This window comes from Mus caroli, chromosome 18 (assembly GCF_900094665.2).
Source record: "Mus caroli chromosome 18, CAROLI_EIJ_v1.1, whole genome shotgun sequence".
In the NCBI taxonomy this organism is placed as follows: domain Eukaryota; kingdom Metazoa; phylum Chordata; class Mammalia; order Rodentia; family Muridae; genus Mus; species Mus caroli.
In genome coordinates, this window is record NC_034587.1 from 50,755,779 (window position 1) to 50,776,438 (window position 20,660).

A 20,660-nucleotide genomic window follows, 5' to 3' on the forward strand; every position below is an offset into this window, starting at 1 on the left:
GTTAAGGAAAATGTCTCTTCCTTTTATTAAGTTTAACTTATTTCCTTTCTTGCGCTGTGTCCTTGGAAGATGAGCTTTTTAGACCAGAGACTTGGGATATGTTGTTTGAGGAGGTATGTTATTACCTAAGCCTGAGCATGTATAAATCTTACCTGTCTCACACCACAAGAGGCCCTGAACTGTGGACTGAATTTAAGAATCTTGAATGTGTTGGGCGTGGTGGCGCACGCCTTTAAACCTAGCACTCGGGAGGCAGAGGCAGGCGGATTTCTGAGTTCGAGGCCAGCCTGGTCTACAAAGTGAGTTCCAGGACAGCCAGGGCTATAAAGAGAAACCCTGTCTCGAAAAACCAAACAACCAAACAAAAATCTTGAATGCTAGGCTAGTATTCTATTATTAAATTTCACACAAGCCTTTGCTCACTTAAGTCCGACCTGCCACCTACTGTCTCAGCCATCTACTGTCTCAGCCTCCACGATGGATAGCTGGATTTACAAGGCCTGTGCTGCGGCGCCTGGCTTGACCCGGTTTACACAACGATGATGTTACTCATAAAGCCGTGCTTATGAAGAATATAGTCTTCTACTCATTCGAAGAGGCCTGGGAAGTGGATGCCTAAACCACTGGTTCCAGTTTGAGCTTCACAACTTAATGACTTGAGTCATGTTTAGTGTCCCGAACTCCTAGAACTTCACTTGAAAAATTGCAATACTATCTATGACACAGTATGAGCTCAGCTGATGAGGATCTGAGCTTACACATGTGAACCACAAGCCATTTTTTTCTAAGCATCCTGGATCTGTGGTATAGCACTGGGGGAGGTGGGGGATAGGGGATGTTTTTGAGCATTCGGGAAGGGGGTGTTTCCAAGTATCCTGGATCCGTGGTATAGCACTCGGGGAAGGGGATAAGGTAGGGGGTGTCAGAATGAGGCGAAGATCATGTCAACCAGGTCCTGATTTGCTGGCACCTGAAGGGCCGTCCAGACGCTCATCAAGAACCCCTTGGCACCCTGGTTGAACAACGGTGGCCGGGGCGCTCCGTCATCTCGATTCTCTGCAGCGTTTCTATAGCCCTCTCAGTCCTCTGCAGGGACTCGCTCTCAGCCTGCCTCCCACGGCCGCAGCCAGGAGCCACCGGGGACCTTACAACCGCTCCCCTCTCGCGGGCTGCTCGAGCGAAGGCGGGATGGGGCGAGACTTCGACTTTCTGGCTCCTCGCAGCCAATGAGCGCGTGGCCTGCTTTCCGGCCGGCGAGCCGACCAATCCGAATCGGCCGGTGTCATCTTCGGCTCCGCTCGGCTCTTTTCGCTGATGCGGGCTGCTTGGGAGCCTCCGCCGCCGGAGAGACTAGACGCTTTCCTTTCTTTTTATTATTTTTTTTCTCTCCACCCCCTCTTTTCTTTCTTTCTTTCTTTTTTTTTTTCCCCTCCTCTCATGTGTTCACTTCCGGGTCCGGTGCCGCTCCGGATGCTCGAGGCCGAAGGATGTTTGACCTCCGGATAAGCGAGGCGCCGCCGTGCATTCATTCCCGGTTGCCTCGGTGGCCACAGCCGCGGCCCAGACGGCGACTCGGTGCTCAGCGGCGGCAGTAGGAGGCGCCGGCGGCGCGCGGAGCCAGTAGACGCGGGGGCCCGTCCTTCCCTCGCTCGCGCCTTCCTTCCCGGGTCTCGTTCTTCTTCCGCGGCCGCCGGCGGCGGGGATGTGCCGGCGCTGACGGGCGGACGCGCGCGCCGGGCCGAGCCCGCTGCCCGCGGCCGCGCCTTTGAGGTAAATTCCGGTCGGCGGAGGCCCGCGGGCTGGCGGGCGGGCCGTGGGGCGCGGGCGGCGGGCGAGGCCAGCAGGGCGGCCCAGGGGCGCGGGGGCTGCGGCCCGGGTCGGGCCGGGGAGGGGCCCGGCGGCCGCGCGGCTGCCCGGAGCTCCGGGGCGGCGGGGGAAGCAACTTCCCCGAGCCGGGGTGGCGGCGATGTGCCGGTGTGTGTGCCGAGCCTTCCGCCGACTGCGAACTTGGCCGAGCCGTGCGGGGAAGGCGGCGGCGGCGGCGGCGGCGGCGGCGTGCCGGCCGTGGGGCTCTGGGGTCGGGCTGGCTGCTGTGTTTACCCGCTCGCGGGGGAGGTGGCAGCACGTTGCTTGCGTGCAGGCTGGTGATGGAGATCCTGTGTGCTTCTGGGGTCGGGGGAGTTGGGCCTGTGCTGTCCACGATCACTGCTGCTCGCCCACCTCTTGTTTCAGGGCGGAAAGTTAAAGGGTGAGGGAGAAGTCTGAGTGGCAGCCAGCTACTGTTGCTACAGGCTGGGGATGAGTTTTTACTCTGTTGTGATGAGTACCCAGGCTTAGGTCTGAGCCCCTTTTGAGCATTGTGTTCACCATGCACTTACTACTAGAAGACCGAATGCCTTTACAAAATACATCTACGAAAAGAAACTATTGTTTGTTCTTGCAATTACTTCTTGTGATTATGCTTGACATTTGGTCACAGGTAGAGATACCGAACTATAAAAGCGGAATAAAATTAAAGAAAAATAAAAAGTACGTTTCTTTTGAAGAATATTGACTTTCTCTGTAAACACAACGTGGAAGAAAAAAAATACAAAGTTGTATAAGGATCATTAAAATTAGACGTGAGACTGGTTTTAGAAAATATATTCTATGGCAAAAATCAAAAACATTCTTATTTATTTTCGAGATGTACTTATGGTGTTTTATAATGGTTGCCTAACTTTGCTTCCACTGCGATTCTGACAACATAAACTGTTAATATTTTGTATTTTAGCCTTTTTAGCTGCACAAAGATTATTATTATATTTATGAGTCCTGGGAGAAAGGTGTTATCAAGTACACTGTGTGCCTTTCACATACATTCTTAATAGAATATATAGATAGCTTTACTTTAAGTAAGCTTGCATTTCTGGTTATATATGCCTCAGGTAGAAGGAATTCATATAGGGCTTGAGGACAGAAAGTTGTTTTTTTTCTGTTACTTGTTTATTAACTTACTCGTTTTGGAATTTTGAGACAAGGTCTGACTACATAGCCTGGGTTGGACTTGAATCCTTTATCCTCCCTCTGCGGTCACTTGAGTTAGTTAGGATAGTTGACTAGTGTTCCACCTCGCTTTTAATATTGACATAGATGAGACTTTTTAAGGTTTTGGAGGATCTTGGGAAATGACTATTGATAATTTATTGTAATCTATGACCACCTCTCCCTATCTGCCAGCTTAAAAATTAATGAATTATAATTGTTGACACCTTCATCGTTGGATTTGCAAATGTTAATAATGTGTAACACAAATCTTCTGAACAGGAGAGTCATTTGTTACCGTTTTCAAAATAAAGGACTGGGACTAGAATCAAGGGCTTAATGAACTCATTGCTCTACCTCTTGATGTTACTAGAAAAAGAGGCAGAATTCTGAAGAGGGAGGAATGAGACTATGTAGCTACCTTCAAGGGAGAAGCAGGCATGCACACAAACAATTACAACACAAGCTTCCTGGAGGTTTTATTAGAGGTGGGTGGAAGTATGGGGTGTAGGGGAAAGATACTAATTTGGAGGGAGTTATGAATGAGCGTGGAGCTGTGGCACTGTTTGGGCCTTAAATATTTTCATAGGCACAGGGGGCTGGGGACAGTAGTGTTCTAAATGAAGGGTGTGGGCTGGGCCATAGAGAGAGCACCTGTTGAGCTGGGTGCAAAGCTGGGGAGGAAGAGGAAGCTGTGAGAGTAGGTGGAGAGCCGGCCATGAAGGTTCCCAATGCTTTGTATTTAATGAGTCAGTTTGAGTGTGAGGGTTCAAATATATCTCTTCTGTGGTGACAAGAGGTGGGCAAATAAAAATAGCATGTTAAAGGAAACATAACTCAATAGTTTAACTGGCTATCATTTATTGCTACTGGGGGGGGCATGGATACAATGGAAAACAGTTTGTACATGGCTTTATAATTTTTCTTTACTTACATTTGATTATGGGTGTGCCTGGCAATCTGGTAATTGGTTTTACATGAAATAAATCAGGATTGTAAAAATGACTCAGGGAGAAATGGGAAGCTCTCCAGTTCGTTCTCTTCCCTCTGATCCTTCCTGTAACCTTTTTTTTTTTCTGCTGGGAACAGAACAGATCTTTACTATGGTATAGTTTTTGGTTCAGTTCCTCCCCCCAACCCCCCCCCCCCAACAAATAGAACATTCTTTGGTTTAGTTACAAAGAGCATCTCAAAACAGTATAGACAGATAAATAAAGGGAGTGAGGAAATATTAAACAACACGACAAAATGCAGGCTATTGCATAATCTGTTACTGTGAATACATTTGAAGGTGAGATTTGCTATGGATAGAGTATAATGTGAAAAAATCTACACAGGAAGAAAATAACTCTAATAGGAAGATGGTAAAACAAGAGTACCTAGTTATAGGTAAGCACATATGGGCTTTTTAGTTATCTTGAGTATCAGTCGACTGTAAAATAATTTAACCGTCAATAAATCACTTTCAAAGTTGTGCTTAGAAAAATAGCACCCTCATACCAGTGAGCGCTCGGGAGATCACAATGGTGTTACAGGGAAGGTTTTTTCTCTCCTTAGAATTTCCCTCTTAATATTAAAAGACCAAGATTGTAACCAAATTTGTGTTATCTTGAAACCTCCCCCTAAAAACAAAGCTCGCTACAATTTACCTTTATGTTTAGTTTGTGTAAAACCACTCTGAACTCTTCTGGGGGGGTTCCAGTTAAATGAAGGGACTTCCATTTTGAGAGCCAAGCAGTATTAAGTGATTTTTAAGCAAGCTGTTGAAATATATCTTGGGAAGAACAATGTATATTTGAGCCTTTTTCCTGACAATGAAGTCACCAGTATTGTTTTTTTTTTTTCCTTCAACTTTCATATTCCTTTTGTCTTCACTCAAGCACTTGGCACTTAGCAGTATTATTTGATACTGGTAGTGTGTTCCAGTGTTGGCTCTTTAAGAAGCACGTTGGCACGTTCTTTGGACATGGCAGTTTGCGGATGTGTGTCTTTTTCCAGTTGCAAGGAATCTGTAGGCTCAGAAAACAGAGCTCCAGTGACAAGTGTTCCCTTTGTGTTGAACCACAGACAGAATATTCCCTGGGATCCTGGTTTTGGAATTAACTGTGAACTATTTGTTAATGTGATAGGACTTTGAATGGCCTGAGGATTTCTTCGAAAACATGTAATAAGGCCCAGGGTGGTAGCTCAGTGGTAGAGTTCTTGCCTAGTTTTCTAGTGAAGGAGAGAGGTGTGTGTGGAGACTATTTTTAGATACTCACTGTTAGATGGGTTTTCCTATGCCCTTCTCAAAGTTGAAATTTAGAAACGGTGTCTGAAGTTCCTTTATATTATGGGGCCTGGGGTTAGCGCGCACTGATTATGTTCTTAGATTGTAAGTTATTATATTTTTCCATCCATTTCCTGTTTATCACTTTTGCATTCTTAATGAAATATTAATGTATTTTTAGTAGAAAGAAATACTTTTGTCTATTTTCTTTACTAATGATATATAACCTAGTTATAATTATGTTTAAAATCTTGTCTCCTTTTATTTTTATAACTTTCTGTGGTTTAAGGCAAAAATCCACGTGAGTTATGTCAATTATTTTCTTTCCTCTGGTAGAGTAATAACGGTTAGACTTGAAGCTTTTTAGATGCATTTAGCCAATTCTGCATTGCCTGGAAGTATTTCACTAGCTTATAGCTACATTTGGTGTGCATGCATGTGTGTGCCGGCGTGTGTCATGGGGAAGAGGAGAGGAGAGGAGACGGGGGGTGGGGGGTGGGGGGGTTGAGGCTGCTCTGCCATTATGCTCCTTGTCAAGATTCAGCAAATGGATGTATAAGTGAGGAGGTTTGATGCCAGAGACGTCCTCATTCCACAAAGTACTGATACGTATCAGCTGTTAGGGCTGATTGGTGTGTAGAATAACCAGAGACTCTTGGGAAGACTCATTATAGCAGAATGCCTCTTAAGTGACCTCTGCTTAAACCCACTCATGAGCTGCAATGGTACTCTTTCTTTTCCCTGTAGAATTTACAGAGCCCGTGCTGCACGGGGTGGTAGAAAGCTACTCTCTACTTTCCTCTCCTCCAGTTGTCCCTACCAAGAGTCATTTGTGTTTATGCTCCACAAACCATCAGTGACAGTTACACTTGATTTTGTAATCATATATTGCAGTAAAACCTTGTTCAGCAAATTCTGAGGTCAGAAACATGTTTGTATGAGAGCCATTTTGCTGCTTTGGAAAGAAGAGTGTAGCAAAACCAATTACAGTTGAAATACGGGAACAATGAAATGATTTTAATCCCAGACAATAATATTAAGACCCCAGAGTAAGGCTGCTTAAGTGTTGCGGGGTGCCTTCTCACATGGAAGAAACAGAAGCTGGCAATGACAGGTGATGTACCATGGGTGTGGCTTTTGCAAGAAAAATAATGTGGAACGCTCGCCAGTGAGCTCCTGTATGAAGAAAGGAGCTTAGCTCTGCAGTGCAAGATTGCCCTGTAAATGGACCTTGTATTTTAGCTGCACTAAATTATTTAGGGTCTGTGGCGTCTTGTTGTTGTTCTGTAGAATAAAAAAAACAAAAAACAAAAAACCAGAAAACCAAAAACTCTTTAAAGTGAACTTACAACTGTTGATAAATAAACTTAAGAGGGATCTACTAAATCTAATCTCCCAGTTGTGCCTCCCTTGAGACTTACTTAATATTATCTCTTAATGACTGATTGATTTGGTTGGAGTTGATTTCACTCTGTAGTAAAGGTTAGCCTGGAATTTACCATGTAGCTCAGGCTGCTCTTGAACATTAAATCTCCCTGTCATCTTTCCAAGTGCTAGGATTATAGGCTTGAGCCACTCTGCCAGGCTGCATCTTCTTTTAAAAACAATAGGAAAATTCTGTATTCCTGACCCTACCAGAAGGTCTTTTTCCAGAGTAAGTTGTTTAAATATCTAGCCAAGTGATTGTTAGCCTCATAGTTTGCACTACAGCCCTTGAGCAGGCTTTCTGCGCTATTTCCCAGCTCTTATACAGCATTAGCATTGGAGTAGAGCCTTATTTCAGTAGCTCCTCAGGTTAAGTAGGGACTGCTGGGGTGAATTGGTAGGTGAGGCTGTTCTTAGAAAGTAAAAATACCACTCCCTTGATGTGTATCAGGAACACTTGAACATGGCGCAAAGTATGCTGGTCTGATAGCTAACGATTGCTGTGCTGACCTGCCTAACTTAGCTCCAGCTGGAAAGGAGACCTTGCATTGAAAACATAACAAGGTCCAGGTCGGTAAAGCTGCAGGGATGCTATGCTACTTATGTGGGACCCACACTTGAGGCTGCGTCTGGGGCAGCTGTTTGTTTTTCTGTGTGTTTGCTGGCTGTGCTTTCAGCTCATCCTCAGACTGCTATCAGATCACAGGGTGGACATGGACTGGTGAGGAAGGAGTGGCGCTTGCTTGTCTGCCTTCCCTTCCAAACCAAATCTTAGCATTGGCCTGACAGCTTATGTTTTTCTTCATATTTTCTTAATTAGACTTAGGTGGTATACCTATTGTGTCCAGTTAGGAGAAGGGAACTACATAGAGTTAGGTTTGGTGTCTAGTCAGGGTATGTCCGTTGTCCTGAGAATACATAGTGGAGAGAGGATATTTTGAAAATCGTATGAGGAGGAGGAATGGGTGAGGTGAAAATGAGAGATGTAATCAGTAGTGACCATTCTGTCTACTTGTTTGAGAATGAAATAAGAAGTGCGTGTGTACATGCATTTTGGACCCCACAGCGCTCTAGAGGTACAGTGGATGAAAGGTTGGAAAGCCTCCTTCCACGCTGCTGTCTTAAATATGCTCGTCGGAAGATTCTCAACACTAAAAATATTGCTAGCTTTTAAATTGACTAGCTTTGAGTCACTGAATAGGTTATCTAGGTAGTAAGATTATGTTTTTACATGACACTCTTGAAGCTATTCAAATTTTAAAGAAAAATGCATGAATAACTTCATTTAATTATTTACCAAATTATTGCCCTCTGGTTCTTGTTCAAGATACCACCTACACCTTTGATCTCAGTAGACTGCTTTGTTCCTCACACCAACTAGGAGAGTAAGCGCTCTGAGGAAGTAAAACATTTGCCAGACAAACTCGGAATTGTAGAGTCTCAGTAACAGGAGGAAAGGATGGTTTCTCACTTGAGAACAGGAGAACCGGTGATGTGCTGGGGAGGCGTGGGAAGGCTGAGTCAATGCTGATGTCATGTACTTGGTTAGTAGAACTCTCATAACCAAATTACTAGTATCACACCCTCTGACCGACAGGTGGGAGGCCATAAAAGTGGCCTCGTCTACATTGCAGATTTGGGCTGTGTGACTGGACTGTAGATCAATTAGCCAAGCTTTTCTAGGCCAGGTACTGTGTTCTTAGTCTTTGGAGGCATGGTTGTTTTTTTTTTTTTTTTTTTTTTGTGACTTATTTTTCATTTTCCTGTAAATAGTAGCAACAAGAAAACCCTGAAGTGCACACGGGTGTGTCATAAACTCACTGAATAATCTCAGGCTTCACTTGCTTCAGGGAAAATGCAAAGCAGAAAAGTATATAGGCACTTACATGTTTTCATTTTGAAGAAAGTTAGAATAGATGTTTCCTACCTTCATTATATGTAAAGGAAAGACATAGAAATGTACAATGTATATAAATACGTTTGTGTTATTCATCTCCCAAGAAAATATGTTACTGAGTTGTTTGTAAGTGACATTATTTAGAATTATTTTTACTTTTCTACTTTTAGTATTTTTCTGTATTTGAATTTTCAATTATATCTGTGTATCACCTCATGAGAACAAATGTTTTTTTTTTAATTTTATTTTATCTATCTCTCTATCTATTTTTTATTTATTTCTGAGTAAAAAGAATAGATTTCTAATGAGGAATGTTTTCTGCCAATATAGGTTTTCTTACACTTTGTTGTTTTCATGGTGTAATACCTTGATATAAATGTTAAATGTATTCCTACACACACACACACACACACACATATATATATATATATATTTTAATTTTTAAAATTGAATATATTGAGATTATCTAAGAGTTTTGAGTTGATCTTGTGTGTGTGTGTGTGTGTGTGTGAGAGAGAGAGAGAGAGAGAGAGAGAGAGAGAGAGAGAGTATTTGTATGTATGTTTTCAGTTGTGTCTGTGTGTGTGAGTTCAACTTCAGGTATCTTCCTCTCTCTTCACCATATTTTTTGAGGTGACCTGGAGCTTGCTATTTTAGCTAGCCTGACTGGCAAGAAGCCCCTGGGATCTGCCTAGCTATGTCATGTTTCCATCAGCCTCACCCTGTGCTGGGGTTATAGGCATGTGCTGCACCCGTGCCCAGCAGTTTCATGACTGCTGCGTGTCTGAGCTCAGGTCTTCAACATTACACAATAAGGACTTTACTCAATGAGCCCTCTCAGACCTCTCAAGTTTTGAGTTAATTTGCCTTTTGGTACAGATGTATTTTGTAGAAGTAATAGGCTTTTCAGTATTTTGAAATGATTGTGTTGTATTTTTTTTTTTTTTAGCTTTGTTTTTGCAAGAGTACTAGACAGTGTATTAGAATGTGATATATTTAGAGTTAAAATTATGTTCAGAATTTCCTTTGTGAAAAGGGAAGTGAAGATGCTTTTTTTCCTTTACACCCAGTCTTTATTTCTGTGAAGTCCTTACTCTAGCAGTGAATACTGTATTTTCATATGGCAGGCAAGTATGTTTGGTAATGTACTGTGGAAGAGAGGCTATTCACTCTGACCCACTAGTCCCATGTATCACACGTATGTCTTATGCCTTGCAAACAGGACCATGAGTCCTTATAACGAAATTGTAATCAGGATCACCTAGCACTGATTTTCAGGTGTAACTGCTAGGAATTAGTTGTTGGGTAGGTGACACTTGTTGGTGCAAAGTTTTATAAAGCATTATTTTATATTGATTTTTGGGATCTGAAAGCAATATTCCTGGAATACTTTATAAATCTTTAAGACATGGAATCTTGTGTTACTAATTTTCATCCAAGCAGATTGTAGATCTTTTTCTGAGTTCTTTTCTAACATGTGAATGTCAAGGTATATTGTGGCTAAAATATCTTTATATAATTAAGATTCTGTAAATGCTTTTCGTTAATAAGATATTAAAATGACACCAATTTAAAAAGTCATTCTTTTGTTTATGATCTGTTGAAAGTTAGTTGATCAAATATAATTGTATTGTATGCTCTGCTAATTATCTTCACACTGTACTTATGAAAGTTAAATTTTTGAAGACTGGAAAATAATTTATGACTATTTGGGATGAGAGAAATCAAATACATGAAAGTAAACTTTATTCTATATACTTATTAACAAACTTTGAGCAAAAATTATTCTAATACTCTCCCCTGTGGTAGAAGATAGAAGTGTGTATAAGATTGTTCTTGTAGACTTTGTAAATAGATAAGAAGAGAGACGGGATCCTAGATAACATTGCCTACCATTGACTCTTAGTTCAAATCCATGGTCACATTTTCTTCGGATGTTAACCAACTAATTTATATTGAAGTGGTGATTGGTCTAGGCCACTGGTATGTTTTAGATTTCTAAAGGCTATTCCAGTTGGCTTCAAGGTAGAAAGTCTAATCTCCTCCTTTCTTGGTATACACCATTTACCATTAAAATACAGTGCCTTCATGCTGTCATTTTAATTGGGGATGAGGTATGAAAATGATGGGAGAAATGCATGGGAAAGGCATGGTGGTTCATGAATCTATCTACAGTCCCAGTACTCAGGAGGCTGAGACAGGTTTGTGGCCAGAGTGGTCCACAGAATAGGACCAAAATAAACAAACACACACATATAGCCAGCTATACTCTAGGGAACCAGGTTTAAAAAAGTGACTTCTCATAGTGTTGGGCTGAGCTTCTTTGGTGAGGAGGCCATTTTCATTTCACATTCTTTTTTTTTTTTTTTTTTTTGATTTTGATTTTTCGAGACAGGGTTTCTCTTTATAGCCCTGGCTGTCCTGGAACTCTGGCCTCGAACTCAGAAATCCGCCTGCCTCTGCCTCCCGAGTGCTGAGTTTAAAGGCGTGCACCACCACACCTGGCTCTCATTTCACATTCTTAACTTTTGGTAAGCATAGCGTCAAAACCAGAGCATTTAAGATATCTTGTAAAGCTTGTTACAGGGAAACTTATCAAGAAGAAATTACAGTATCAACTGGGGAATAACAAAAACAAAGACATCTCTGAAGTTACCTTTAAAGAAGGCTTGCTAATTAAAAGCTACTCATTCTGTTACATTGTTCATATTTACAAAATCATCATTGCGTTGTTTTTTTCTTTTGGTTTTTGAGATAGGGTATTAGTGCATAATCCAGACTGACCTAAAAAGTTTGAATTTTCTCTTTTATTTGCTAAGTGCAAAAATGACAGGAGTGTCCTCTGGGACAGAAAGGAGACTTTAGCAGTCATGTAGTAGACTGCACTTCTGACAAGTACCTCAGCTTTTTTTCTCAGTAGAAATAGTTTTATCTCAGTAATGGTATAGTCATAGTATATTGTCTCTATGGAGTTAGGAAATGTATATGCATTAATACACTATGATAATAATAGGTGTGAATAGGATTTTTCTTTTTCTTTTGTAACTGATTACTACTTGAGGTCCTTTTTTTGTATCTCATTTGCTAATTTTTGACTCAGGAGTAGCCTCACTGCCTACAGCACTTTTGGTCTGACAGAATGGGAGCAAGCCATTTTATAATGAGCTCAATTCAATTCCAACACACACACACACACACAGTGCATAGTGGTAAGATTTTGGCATTATTCTGTAGACTGTAAGGTTTAGATTTCTAAAAACTACCCTGATATTTGAGAATTTGTGGTAGAGAGCTTTAACATTGCATATGTAGGCTTTGGAGAACATGTTATTTGTGAACGTTACAAATGACTTTCAGGGACTATATTTAGTTCAGCAGAATACCACAGTACCATAGTAAAGTCAACAGGCAGTAGAGTAATGAGCACTGTTTCACAGCACTGTACTTTGTTACTAATACTCTCTCACCTTATAAAATGTTCTAAAATACCAATTTTTTACTTTTGGCTTGGATTGACTTTTAAAAATACAAAATCTTTTCTGAGATGTAATTTTTAACTGTGTTTGTATATGTTGTGTGTGCTTGCATGCACTTTGGTGTGTGTGTGTGTGTGTGTGTATGTGTGTGTGTGTGGAATGTATATGTGCATGTGTGTATTCATGGTATGTGTGCATGTGCTAAGGCATGTGTGTGGAGGTCAGAGGACACTCTGGACTTCTCTCCTTTCAGATTCTGTGTGGGATCTGGAGATTCAATTTCAGTTGCCATTCCTATGTGACAAGGTCCGTTATATGCTGAGCCCTTTAGCTGGTCTTTTTTTTTTTTTTTTTTTCCTGGTGTTGGGGCATCAACACAGGGTCTTTCTTGTGTATGCTCAGCAAGCAATCTGCCCGCTGAGGTATATCCCTAGTTCCTAAACTCTTACCTTCTTTAATGTCTTTGTAGGCTTCGTTATAGATTGGGCAAATGCTGTCTCAGGCTTCTGTGTGTCATCCTACTCCTTGCTAGGCTGTATGCAGACTCCATACCACCTGTCAAAAGTCTTGAGAGTTTCTGAAAACTAAAAAGGGGACTGCAGGGACTCTGTGGAAGTTGTGTGGAGCTGGATGGGTTTGCAGAGATTGCTTACCAGGGACATTTGGATATTCCCTGGAGAGTTTGAGTAGATGCTAGTTAATAGTTTTTGCTTTCCTTCTTGTAAGTTTATGCACATCAAGAGGACTGTGTTTTAATCTGCAGTAGTGTTTTGTTTTTTTTTTTAAGCAGTTACTGAAAGTAAAGTGCTTGTCTTCATTACATGTCTACTTTACTCCTGCATTCTATGGTTTTTTCTCTGAGTAGCTCACCCTGGGTCTTGGGCCTGACTGAGGTCCAGGAGTGTAGTGTAGTTAGGGTGCTCATGTGGCTTGGGTGAGTATTCAGGTGCTCTCTTCTGAATCAAGGATGACATCAAGGCTATTTTACATGGTAATTTGGTGTCAGAGCACCTCCAGGCTGCCCTCTTTTTGTACTTTTGATTCTGTCCCAGCCCCCTTAAGGACAGAGTCAAGGGTGTGGTTGCAGTGTTCTGGTTTAGTTTCCTTGAACTTCCTTAATTTGTTTTTAATACTTCAGTGTAAATACCTTTATATCTACTTTGGCCTCTTTCCCCCTTCCTTAGTCCTTATCCTCTCTGTTGGCTTGCCTTTCCCTTCTCTTCTTTTCTTTGTATTCTCCTTGTTCTCCCATAAAAGGTTCCCACGAAACTTAAAATTATGGCATTCTGTATCAGATTTTTTTTTTTTTTTTGGCCTGGTATAAAGGTAGCAGAAACAAATCTGCATTTAATAACCAAGTAGGGACTTGCTGTAGGGGAGTGACACTGGTCTGATTGGTGAAGTACAGTGTCTTGTGTCTATGTTCTTGCTCGCTTGTCATCCCAAAGGGTATGGATCAGTGAACATTGCTATCACGTGCTCTCTTAGCTGTGCCACGATACCATACACTTGAAGGTACACATTCTAGATTAAGCCATGTTGAACCTTATAGATAGCCAACTCCTTTTCTTAAATGACAAGAGCTAGAACTTAGGGTGCAGTTCTGTGCACTTGGCCTGAGTCCAGGAAGCACTGTCCTTTGGTTATAGTACATGGTATACTTTATATTACTATCTGTTTAAACATATCATGACAAAGACTGTGCCTTGTTTTCCTACTGGCTTATTTAAACAATAAAAGGTTTTAAATGTTACTTTCTTTTAAATAATTCTAATAAAGCCCTGGAATACATTTTTTTTTTCTTTGTTTAAGGCCAACATTTCTCTCACTGTGTTGCCCAGGCTGGTCTCCAATCTAAAATCCTCCTGCCTTAGTCTGGGGTTACAGATGCCCGCTGCAGTGTTTAGCTTTTTATTTGTGTGCTGGAGGTATGAACTCAATCCTTCCTGCTTGTGTGACTCACCCATCTCCCCAGCATGAGCTGTAATACTTTCAGTGAGAAAATTTTCATCAATTAGAGGAGATTTTTACTATTTGTGGATTAAATATTTGCAAAATTTCCTGCTTTTGCTAACATTTATTTGTAACCTCAAAATTAATACTCCTGTGCTGTTCCAGAGAGCCACAGACAGGAGCATACAAAACAATAGAGAAAAGTTAGCTTTAGTGAGTGTGTCTTCCCAGGTGAGGTTCCATAAAGTGACTCAGTCTCTTGCCTTTGCTTTTTCCTTTCATGATTTTGTTTAAAATGACCCAGACCTACTGCTACCGTGCTCAGTGATGCTCCTAAGGGTAAGAGAACTGGGGTTGTGGAGAAAGTACATCTAGGTAAGTTTGTTTGAGGTTCATGTATAATACTGTGAAGTGTTTTAAAATAAGCCTGCATATTGATTGGCTGATTAAGCTTTTGTGACAAAAGAAAGTCTGGGCAGGACCTTAAGTGTATTTTTCCTTGGAGAGGTGGTTTACTGTTCTATTATTCTGTATTTGTACTGACTTTATAAAATGTAACTATCATGGATTAGATGTTTTTGACTTTCCTGATAGTTTTTAATGACTAAAAGGTAGGCCATGCAAGTAGAGAGCGTATTCACCCCCACCCTTTTCATGTCCAAAAAACTCAATTTGTGCTGCCCATATATATTTTTATGGGTGTGGGGCTATCTGCTGGAGTGTGGTCCACCTACCAGCTGCCACACCCCTAAGAAAACAGACTCTCCTTACCCTAGCAGCCATAGTAGCTCCTCAGTTAGAAGTGGAGCTATGCTAGTATGCTGACTGCCTTGATCTTACGGTGTCACTCAGACAACCACAGCTGCTGTAAGTGCATAGGGCAGTGGTCTCAGTCATGTTCCAAAGACACGTTCACTCTAACCTCCTCAACCTCTGCTTACAATCATGCTCCCCAATCTTTCTTCCATGATGGTCCCGATGGCCTCTGGGCTTGAGCAGGAGTGTGAGACACATTTCTCATTTGTGGCTCAGTACTCTACTGACACTTATTTTTTATACTGTGATCAGTTGTGAGCTTTGTGTCGCCTGTACAAAGAAGCCTCTCCGAGGTTTGACATATGGCAGAAAGATGACTTCAGGGGGCAGTTTGATATGTGTCTGTTAGCAGGATAATAGCAATAAATTCACCACAGGAACCTGTAAGCACTGCAGCCATGGGTTCATAGCCAGATTTATGGTAGCGGGCATACGTTCTCTCTTCTGGAGCAGGCCTTAAGACTAATCAGAAAGCAACTGGTTACTCTCATAACATTGTTGCTGCTGTTGCATCCCTGGACATATCTTGCCAGACTAGTTGTAATTCAGAGGGTTCTGTGGTTGTCATGTCAGTTGGAGTGTTTGTCATGTCAATTCTAGAACTGGAGAATTAACTGATGAAGTGACAAAATATTCCTGCTCCATTTCCAAACTATAATCAGCCAGTGATTCTGACAGCTTCTTGCTCATTGGCTGGCCTAGAAAGGTCATTCTTAGGTCTGAGTCTGACCTGCAGTTTTCTGTATGTACATATAATAAATGATTAGGAGACTGGATATTTTACAGTTCTTTTAACTGTTCAGAAATGTGGACTTGAGTAAGGTGTGTTAATAAGGAGTGTTCATAGTCACATATTCCTTTATAGAGAGATGGCTCAGTCATTAAGTTAGGAGCACTTGTTGCTTTTTCAGAGAATCCACATTTGCTTCCCAGGACCTATGTTAGGCAGTTCACACGCTGCCTGTAACTCCAGTTCCAGGAAATCTAACACCCTCTTCAGGCCTTCTGCAGACATCTGCACATATGCGACACACACATATAAACATCCACGTGAATAAATATAAAAAACAAATTCACCCATGACACTGTGACACACACACATCCTAGTGTATTGTTCTGCTTCCTCTTAGTGTTCTGAAAACCCGAAGTTGGGTGCTTTTATAGAGAAAAGTCGGTACTAATTAAACGGTAAAATTGGCAAAGTGCCCGTTGTGCAACCATAAGAACATGAGTTCATAGTCCTCAAATCCTTGGAAAAGAGCCGACTGTGCTTGTTGCATGCATCCCTAACTAGTCCTGGAACTGCAGAGGCTGCTGCATTTCTGGAACTTGCTGGCCAGCTGGTCTAGTCAGTCACACTAGTTTCAAAGAGAGAACCTATCTCAAAAAGATAAGGTGGAAAGCAATTGAGGAAGACAGCTACAACCTCTGCCTCCCACACACAACAGATGCATAAATATGCTCGTCCCAACACTTCGTGCACACATTTATACTTTATTCCTACCCCCAATAAAAGAAGTTGATTTAGGTCATAGTTCTAGAGATTCAAGGGCATGCTTATGACATTGGCTTGGTTCTGGCGAGAAATTCATTTTGAGTGTCCTTATGGTTGTAGATGGAGAAGTCACATGGTGAGACAGGAAACCAGAGGGCAGGAGGAAACTCTTCTACAATTTTGAGAACTAAATCACTTCAAGGGTTCTTCCCAGTGGCCTAATGATTTTCTTCTAGGACTTCTTAAAAATCAGATTATTTTTTAATATCACACTGGGCACCCAATTTTCAACATGTGATCCTTTGGGGACATATTTGAACCACATGCATCATGGCATCTATTTACTTGAGAATCGTCAGACCTGGTTGACTAGAAAATTCATTTAATTAGAAATTTTCTTCTGTTCAGGAATTTAATAAAGTTTCTCATTTAAAAATTGTCTTAATTGTACCTGATTATAACATACTATGATTTGGTATTCCTGTTATTATGTAGTAGCTTTAACTCTAGAAATATTTTGACCATAACCTATAAAAATATATTTTAATATATTTTATTCTTAGTATCAGTATTTTACACACACACACACACACCCTATTCATTTATGGAACTGAAGGTCTCATTAAGCAGTTTTTTGTTTTGTTTTGGCCAGGCATGGTGACAAAAGCCGTTAATCCCAGATTTGGGGATGAAGAGACTAGTAGGGGAGTTTGAGGCTAGCATGGTCTACACAGTGAGTTCCAGGATAGTCAGGCCTATGTAGACAAAATCAAACAAAACAAACAACAAAGAACAGTATGATTTTTCCCTATTTCATATGTGCACTCGGTCGTCTTCTCTGTTGGACAGTGTTATCTTACATAGCTGCTGTTTAACAGGAACCATTAAGTTAGTTTCACGAGGGACTAGAGGGGCTTGATCCAGTTTAGAGACTATAAAAATTAGTAATCTCTTTTTCTTTTACATTTCTTCCTTCTGTTTCTCCTCTTCTTCTTCCTGCCCTCCTCCCCTCCCCTCTTCCCTCCTTCTCCTTTTGTTTGTTTTGTTTGTTTTCCCTTCTTTTAGGTGATAAGTTTGGAAGGGTAGAAGTTCCTGGGTTTTCTTCACAGGAACGTACAGGGACATCATTGAAATCAAGTTTCAGACATATTAAGTAATTTTAGATGATGGGTTCTAAATCTTTTGAGACAAAATGGTTTTTATGGTTTTTTTTGTGGTATGTAATTAAATAAATTGATGTCCATATTTTTGACATTATAGTTAATGATTTAGCTTTAAAAATAAGTGTTTGTTTTTTCCTTAGACAACTGTTGTTGGAGTAATGCCAGCAACCAGTAACTGGGACACTTGGTGCTAACAAAAGCATGTGATGTAGTGGCTAGCCATCACATCGCAAATGTTTCCACTCATTTCAATTTCAGACAGGCTTGAAGACACATTCTAATACATTTTTTTGGTAGAGGTTGAATAAAACATTTAATACCTCAAATGAGCCTTTTTGTAGAAAATACATAGTTTTAATTTTCTATTTTTTGAGACTTTCATACATGAATACTTTGTATCAGTTCCACTCTTCTCTTACATGTCCTCTTTATTCCCTTTCAAATTCAAGGGCTCTTATTTATTATTGTTATAGTCATACAAACATAAACACACACATACACACACGTACATTCACACATGAACACACACAAAACCTACTGTTGCAATAAAACAAATAATAAGCAAATATATATATATATATATATATATATTTTTTTTTTTTTTTTTTTTTTTTTTTTTTTTTTGGTTTTTCGAGACAGGGTTTCTCTGTATAGCCCTGGCTGTCCTGGAACTCACTTNCCTGGAACTCACTTTGTAGACCAGGCTGGCCTCGAACTCAGAAATCCGCCTGCCTCTGCCTCCCGAGTGCTGGGATTAAAGGTGTGCGCCACCACGCCCGGTGGGTGCAAATATATTTTTATTTCCTGTAACAAACCTGTTGGGAAATACTTCTGCCACAAATAAGATTTGATTATACATACAATTTGATATTAACTTTATATGCTATAATTTTGTACTTATAAAGAATTGTATTTATAGAGATGTGTGAAATAATTCCTTTTCTCGCTACAATAGTATTTTGAGAGTTAGTATAATAAATTATATTTAAAATCTAAAGTTGATTGGTGTTGTGGTTGGCATATGAAGCAGAACATAACTGCACAGACAACGTTCTTAGATGTTCTCAGACATCTCTGTTTTATCTAGTGTGTCCCTAAAGAGAGCAGCCCTCGTGGAAGGTCTTAAATTATTAAACCATGATGATTGTTTTGAGGATTTATCAATGATAGTCAGATTAGAGTATACTAGTCCCTATCTGTCTGTCTGTCTGTCTGTCAAACTATGCCAATCACTGTACCAGAACTGAAGGTGTTTATGAGAATAAGGCAATTGATTATTCATATTTGCTTCTCCTTAGAGACAATTTTAAAAAGCATCCTCTTGGCCTATTCCCTGTCTTTTAACATATATCTTTTAGCCTCTTATATACTTATAGATATCTATGTTTATTATTTCTACATAGTAGGATGATTAAAATTAAAGAGAAAGCATCTGCTATAAAAATTGCAACATCCTCAAGCATTATAAATATTTTGTGTTATGAAAAATTGTGAAGAGGGTATATTTCTGTGACACCCCTAGTAGTTACCATGCCTACTCTTTAAGATCTCCTTGTTACTTGCTTTCTTGTGTCCTTTGACTTGACTGTTCCTCTGAACATATTGTTTCACTCTTGATTGCGTCTGCATGCACCGTGCTACAGTACTACAGTTCTTTTCTTAGCTGTTTTCTTTTCTTTTTAAGCAACTGGAATGTAATTAGACACACTGAATCACATCTAGTTATACTTGTGCTTTTTGTTTGACTACCAGAAAGTACAGAAATCAATTCATTTTGTGTGGGCACTGGACTGAATAGTATGTAATATTCTTTGTCATTTTCTTTTTTTTTTTTTTTTTCCGAGACAGGGTTTCTCTGTATAGCCCTGGCTATCCTGGCACTCACTTTGTAGACCAGGCTGGCCTTGAACTCAGAAATCCACCTGCCTCTGCCTCCCGAGTGCTGGGATTAAAGTCGTGCGCCACCACACCCGGCTTCTTTGTCATTTTCTTAAATTAAATATTTTTAGGACCTTTATTGTGCGTCTGTTGAGATGTTCTAGACCTTTTAAAAACAGTTGGATTTTTAAACCACAGATGCCACAGCTGTTAGTTTTCAACATAGATTGTTTCTGAGGTTTGTTTGTTTATTTATTTTCAGGTGCTAAGGCTGGGGCCCAGGGCCTTGGCTTGTGCTCAGCAAGGACTGTGTGAACGAGCTGCACTCCCATTGAAAGTATACCTTGTTAGTTGTTCTTTACTTGTTAAAGAGCGTATCAGCTTTTGAAAGCCATGGAGTCTTTTGTCAGAAAAATGCTGGAAGGAGGGGTTGTGCATTTCAGATTAAGAAGTCTTCAGCTCTTATGCTGTCTTTGAGTTATCCACGAAGAAGTGTATGAGGTTTCGGCAGTCCACTCTGGCTTCCTTCTACTCTGTAGACTTGACTTCATCCTCATCCATTTTGTTCCCTGATTTTTTCCCTTTAGATAGTAACTTTATCTCTGTTTCTTCTCCTGGTAAAAATTTACCTTACCCTTTCACTTAAGACTATTCAAGAAACAGAAATTCTAATTCTTATCCATATGCTCCCCCCCCCTTTTTTTTCTTTGTTTTTGGTTTTTCCAGACAGGGTTTCTCTGTGTAGCCCTGGCTGTCCTGGAACTCACTCTGTAGACCAGGCTGGCCTCCAACTCAGAAATCCACCTGCCTCTGCTTTCCAAGTGCTGGGATTAAAGGCGTGCGCCACCACTGCCCAGCTCGTGCTTTCTTTTATTTGTGTCTCATTAATAACCAAACTTCTAGTAATTTTGTCATAGCTTTAACACTGTTAGGGTCCATACATTATTTTACTGTATTTTATTGTGAAATTAATTCTGAAGGTTGAGAGTCTGTGACCTTGGCTTGTATTCTTTTTTTTTTTTAAGATTTATTTATTTATTATTATATGTAAGTACACTTTAGCTGTCTTCAGATACACCAGGAGAGGGCATCAGATCTCATCACGGGTGGTTGTGAGCCACCATGCGGTTGCTGGGAATTGAACTCAGGACCTTTGGAAGATCAGTCAGTGCTCTTACCCGCTGAGCCACCTCTCTAGCCTTAGTCTGTACTTTGACTCTCTTTTTTTTTCCCCAAATTTTCCCTTCTCTTTTTTTGTAATTAG

The 20,660-nt window shown here is 40.7% G+C and overlaps 1 protein-coding gene across 10 annotated transcripts in view; it reads left to right on the top strand.

The window, feature by feature from the left end:
• Positions 1-1,304: 1,304 nt before the first annotated feature.
• Positions 1,305-20,660, top strand: part of Csnk1g3 (casein kinase 1 gamma 3) — an 84,101-nt gene continuing 64,745 nt past the window's right edge. For 8 of the 10 annotated variants that reach the window (XM_021150495.2, XM_029471806.1, XM_029471805.1 and 5 more), the window contains exon 1: positions 1,311-1,770. The gene's annotated coding sequence lies outside the window, so the exon portion shown is untranslated. Of the gene's footprint in view, positions 1,771-13,966; positions 14,420-20,660 lie in introns of those variants that run through there. The other 2 variants (XM_021150498.1, XM_029471804.1) reach the window with 2 other exon arrangements.